Source organism: Caretta caretta, chromosome 7 (assembly GCF_965140235.1).
Source record: "Caretta caretta isolate rCarCar2 chromosome 7, rCarCar1.hap1, whole genome shotgun sequence".
NCBI lineage: Eukaryota > Metazoa > Chordata > Testudines > Cheloniidae > Caretta > Caretta caretta.
Window position 1 is genome coordinate 42785528 of NC_134212.1, and position 6224 is coordinate 42791751.

At 45.0% G+C, this 6224-nt stretch overlaps 1 long non-coding RNA gene across 1 annotated transcript in view; it reads left to right on the top strand.

Annotated features, from left to right (window-relative positions):
- Nucleotides 1-5112, top strand: part of LOC125639484 (uncharacterized) — a 44545-nt gene extending 39433 nt beyond the window's left edge. Inside the window, exons 4-5 of the long non-coding RNA XR_007357499.2 lie at nt 2811-3868; nt 4450-5112. This is a non-coding gene — a long non-coding RNA (uncharacterized LOC125639484). The remainder of the gene's footprint in view (nt 1-2810; nt 3869-4449) is intronic.
- Nucleotides 5113-6224: the final 1112 nt, after the last annotated feature.

Below are 6224 nucleotides of genomic sequence, written 5' to 3' on the forward strand. Positions count from 1 at the left end.
GACCTTGAATAACCTACATAAATTTATGATATCAGCAAATCTTGCCACCTCTTTGTTCACTCTCTTTTCCACATCTATTAATAAATATATTAAACATGTTAGTCTGTGACAGTGTCTTATCTTCTTTAGCCAAACAGTTTTCCCCCACATCTTCTGTAGGACAAGTCTGATGCAAAGAAATCATTTAGCTTATCTGCAATTTTCTTATGCTCCTTAATTGCTCCCATACCTTGCTGGTAGTTCAGCAAACTTACCACTTTTCTCACAGGTTTCCTGCTTTTGATATCCTTGGAGCATTTCTTGTTTACTTGTGTATTTGACAGGTTTCAGAGTAGCAGCCGTGTTAGTCTGTATCTGCAAAAAGAAAAGGACTACTTGTGGCACCTATAAATTTGTTAGTCTCTAAGGTGCTACAAGTACTCCTTTTCTTTTTGTGTATTTGAGTATTTGTTCTTCAAGAGCATGATCTCATGCCCTTTGAAGTTAATAGAAAGCTCCCAGTCACTTCACTGGCCATTGGATAAGACGACAAATTCCATTGTAGTAATTTCCATCTAATATTTTATCTGATATAATTGATTTTTCCTTCTGTTAGTCTCATTAGGGTTGGATTTCTATTTTCTGAAGTATGTCTTTTTGACTCAGGTAACCTCTTCAATTGTTCTGTGAATTTTTTCTTACATTACAACTTTCACTTTCAGTGGTATGAATGCTTTCTGTTACTCTGTTATGTTTATTTAAGTAGCCTCCACAGTGTGTCCAAAGATTTTGGTTACCTCATTTTTGACTTTAGAATCTTGACTATCTTCCTCATTTTTTAAAATAAGTATTTTTAAAACTTAGTGTCATAGTGCTGGGTTTTGGTATGAGAAGCCTCCTCTGCCTGTCTTTCTGAAAGAGTTGAGACTTTGTAAAAGGTTATACATTTGTTAATAAGTTGTGTGTGTACACCATAACAAAATTCAATTTTTAGAGATTATGAAAGCTGAGTACTGGATGTAAACCAGTTTTAAGAAGTCCAAATAGGAGCTGGCAATATACCAGTCGGGAACTAGGGGAACCAGTATGAGCACTGTACATATTTATACAGTTTGTGACATCCTGGGAAATATCTATATTTTTTTAATGACTATGATGCATGACTCCGTGTTTGTTTATGGTGGGTTACTACGTACTTATGTTCTCACAGGCTTCTGGGGGGAAACTCACGCCAAAACCATGCTGAACCTGTGTTGTTAACATGGTTGGAAACCACGGGCTGCAGCCCAGAGATCCAGTCAAGAGTGGTTGGACTATGTGGTTTCACACAGAGTGAGTTGTAGGAAGCCTACAAGGGGTGCACTCAAGAAGAACTAAAAGGGTCTGAGGTGCAGTTTACCATGTAGCTGTTATGCTGCTGATGGCAGATCCCATTCTGACATGTACAATAGTTTTGTTATGATCCTGCTTCCATGTACAACTTTCCTCAATAACTTTTTTTTAATGGAAGACTTCAACATTCTCTTCTATAAATGTTCTTTGTAACATTAATTTTTGTTTCATGTGCCATGACCTCTATAGGCACACTCTGGTGTTTTGTTGCCCACCACAAAGTATGTGACTCCCCTCAAGGTTAGAGTAACAGCATTATGTTGATGCACAGACAGATGGATCATATCCAACTCAGCTACTTTGGATCAAATGTTAAGCTTCAATTCCCAATTCCTTCAAACTTGTTGCTTATATTACTAAACCGTCACTTCTGATGCTCTTGTAAAGAGTTCAGGAAATCTTTCTTGCCAAGGGCAAGAAGCAGATGGAGTAACTTACAAGGAAGGTGACTGGTCAAAAATATCAATGGACCTAAGAGTCGTGTGAATTTATTTCTATAGGGGGAGTATAGTGAGCAAGTTGAAATGTAGAATTAGTTGACCAAAAAAAGGCAGGTGTCTTCTGACTAGATCCTACAAGGGCAGAGGAGAAGTGTGTGAAAATAAACAAAATGAATAGAACTTTTTCAAACTATTTCTTTGACCCTGCAGAGTTAACTGAATTAATTTGTGTTTGAACAATTGTTTTCTTAAGCCCCCCCTTTCAGATTTCTGAGCATAAATTGATTTAAAATAAAGTTTTCCAGATAAACCTTGCTCTGTGTCAAGGGACAGAGCAACCAACTGTCCTAATGTCTACAAAAAATGAGCTGGCATAAATAAATGACGTGTATAAGAAGAATACAGTACTGTGGGTATATTTAACTAGAATTACATTCTCCCAATCTTTGTTCATTTTCCCTCTACACTGTTCTCAGCTCCATTTTCCATGCCACTTTTCCATTGGATATTCCCCAATGCCCCCAGTTGCTCCTTCTATTCATAGTCCCTCTGTGGTGACACACACTTGTTTTCCTCCTTGTCTTCAGCTGATCAGCCAGCCTCCAACAAATTCTGGGTTGAGAGGATTTAGCCCTCCAGTTAGATCACATGGAAATTCCACCCCTTCCAGGGTACCTAAAGTCCATAATAGACACAGAAAAACTATTCTGTTCTTCCTGGGCTCAGTCTTCAACAGACTCCCAGGCTCTTCAGTGTAGCAAGAAAACAAACAATTCTCCCCACTGGGGCTCATGCAAGAAGCCTAAGTTGGTAATTGGCAACCAAACAAGGCAATCATCCCAGGCCAAGCCTACCTTCCCTCAAGGGGGCTGTAGGCAGCAGTCTTGCTCAGATTTTGACCTGTCCAGTAGCCTTTTCTTCCACAGTGAGAGAGATGAACAACTGCTCTCCCCTTTTAGCTTCTCCCTTGAAGCCTAACACTTTCTTTATCTTTCACAGGGCAGGACTGAATGGACTCCAGCAGTCGGTTACTCTTTCCTGTCTCATGAGGTTTGTACACTCCATCACACCCTCCTAAGCAGCACATGAACACAGAACATTCAAGTTCTTATTTGAGAGGCTCTGTATGCCCTGGTCTACACTAGGAGTTGAGGTCGAATTTAGCAGCGTTAAATCAATTTAACTCTGCACCCGTCCACACAACGAAGCCCTTTTTTTTTGACTTAAAGGGCTCTTAAAATTGATTTCTTTACTCCACCCCCAACAAGGGGATTAGCGTCGAAATCGGCCTTGTCGGGTTGAATATGGGGTAGTGTGGACGCAATTAAACAGTATTGGCCTCCGGGAGCTATCCCAGAGTGCTCCATTGTGACCGCTCTGGACAGCACTCTCAACTCAGATGCACTGGCCAGGTAGACGGGAAAAGGCCTGCAAACTTTTGAATTTCAATTTCCTGTTTGGCCATCGTGGCAAGCTGCAGGTGAGTGCAGACCTCATCAGCAGAGATGACCATGATGGAGTCCCAGAATCGCAAAAGAGCTCCAGCATGGACCGAATGGGAAGTACGGGATCTGATCGCTGTATGGGGGAGGAATCCGTGCTATCAGAACTCCGTTCCAGTTTTCGAAATGCCAAAACATTTGTCAAAATCTCCTAGGGCATGAAGGACAGAGGCCATAACAGGGACCCAAAGCAGTGCTGCGTGAAACTTAAGGATCTGAGGCAAGCCTACCAGAAAACCAGAGAGGCAAACGGCTGCTCCGGGTCAGAGCCCCAAACATTCCGCTTCTATGATAAGCTGCATGCCATTTTAGGGGGTTCAGCCACCACTACCCCAGCCGTGTTGTTTCACCACTCCAGCCATGTCTCCTTCAATGGAAATGGAGGCAACACAAAAGCAGGTTTTGGGGACGAGGAAGATAGCTCACAGCAAGGAAGCGGAGAAACCGGTTTTCCCGACAGCCAGGAACTGTTTCTCACCCTGGACCTGGAGCCAGTACCCCCCGAACCCACCCAAGGCTGCCTTCCGGACCCGCCAGGTGGAGAAGGGATCTCTGGTGAGTGTACCTTTTAAAATACTATACATGGTTTAAAAGCAAGCATGTTTAATGATTAATTTGCCCTGGCATTTGAGGCTCTCCTGGATGAACTCCCAAAGGCTTTGCAAAAGGTTTCTGGGGAGGGTAGATTTATTCCATCCACCATGGTAGGACACTTTACCACTCCAGGCCAGTAGCACGTACTCAGGAATCATTGTACAACAAAGCATTGCAGTGTATGTTTGCTGGCATTCAAACAACATCCGTTCTTTATCTCTCTGTGTTATCCGCAGGAGAGTGATGTGATATCCATGGTCACCTGGCTGAAATAGGGTGCTTTTCTTAAGAGGACATTCAGAGGTGCCGTTCCTGCTGGGCTGTTTGCCTGTGGCTGAACAGAAATGTTCCCCAATCTTAGCCACGGGGAGGGGGGAGAGGCTAGCCATGTGGTGGGGGGAGGCAAAATGTGACCTTGGAACGAAAGCACATGTGCTATGTATGTAATGTTAACAGCAAGCTTTACCGTGAAAGAATGTACCCATTGTTCTATAAAATGTGTCTTTTTAAATATAACTGTCCCTTTTTTTTTTCTCCACCAGCTGCATGTGTTTCAAGGATCACAGGATCTTCTCCTTCCCAGAGGCTAGCAAAGATTAGAAGGTGAAAAAAATGCACTTGCGATGAAATGTTCTCTGAGCTCATGCTGTCGTCCCACACTGACAGAGCACAGACAAATGCGTGGAGGCAGACAATGTCAGAGTGCAAGAAAGCACAAAATGACCGGGAGGAGAGATGGCGGGCTGAAGAGAGGGCTGAAGCTGAAAGGTGGCGGCAGCATGATGAGAGGAGGCAGGATTCAATGCTGAGGCTGCTGGAGGATCAAACTAATATGCTCCAGTGTATGGTTGAGCTGCAGGAAAGGCAGCTACAGCCCCTGTGTAACCAACTTCCCTCCTCCCCAAGTTCCATAGCCTCCTCATCCAGATGCCCAAGAACGCGGTGGGGGGGCCTCCAGTCACCCAGCAACTCCACCCCAGAGGATTGCCCAAGCAACAGAAGGCTAGCATTCAATAAGTTTTAAACTTTTAAAGTGCTGTGTGGCCTTGTCCTTCCCTCCTCCACCACCCCTCCTGGTGCTTCTCTCCTCCACCACCTCTCCTGGGCTACCTTGGCAGTTATCCCCCTATTTGTGTGATGAATTAATAAAGAATGCATGAATGTGAAGCAACAATGACTTTATTGCCTCTGCAAGCGGTGATCGAAGGGAGGAGGGGAGGGTGGTTAGCTTACAGGGACGTAGAGTGAACCAAGGGGCGGGGGGGGGGGGGGTTCATCAAGGAGAAACAAACAGAACTTTCACACTGTAGCCTGGCCATTCCCATTAGCACCATGATGCCCGCATTGCCAGGGCCCATGCTTTGAGAGAAGTCTGTGTCCATGTCCTCATCACTCTCGTCACCGCGCTGATGTCACCTACTCGCCTGGTTTCGCTTTTCCAGGTTCTGGTGCTGCATATACTGATGGATAACGTGCGTGGTGTTTAATGTGTTCCTAATTGCCAAAGTGATCTGATCGGGCTCCATGCTTGCTGTGGTATGGCGTCTGCACAGAAAACAGGTGCAGAACGATTGTCTGCCGTTGCTCTGACAGAGGGAGGGGCGACTGACAACATGGCTTACAGGGTTGGCTTACAGGGTTACAAAATCAACAAAGGGGGTGGCTTTACATCAAGGATAAACAAAAACAACTGTCATGGGGAATGGCCCTCTGAAGGATTGAACTCAAAACCCTGGGTTTAGCAGGCCAATGCTCAACCCACTAAGCTATCCCACCCTCTGATATTTTAGGCAGGACTGAGTCTCCATTAAAGTTTTCAAGGTGCCCTGACAGACCTCACCAAAACAATTGTCGGCTGTTGATTTCATGGAGGGAGGGAGGGGGGAGCAAATGGTTACAAAACAAATCTGGTGTATTTCTTGTTTTGATCCACTCCATCTATCTTTTACATCTTTGTCTGGCAGCAGACGGTGCAGTGGGACTGCAAGCCATCCACATCTTCTGGCTGCTCGGCAGAAGATGGTGCAATAGGACTGCTAGCCATCCTCATCTCCTGCCTGCTCACCATAAGATGGTACAAGAGGACAGCCTGCCGGACTAAAGAGAATGACCTGGTCGACTCATCCTAATTTAGTCCCTGCGCCCATGTCTGCCCAGGTGTTCCTGACCAACCTTACCGAGGCAGCCAGGAGCACCTTGGACTCGATGAGGATGGTTATCAGGCCTATTGCACCGTCTGCTGCCACAAGGCAATGGGTTGCTGCTGCTGTGTAGCAATGCAGTACCGCGTCTGCCAGCACCCAGGAGACATACGGTG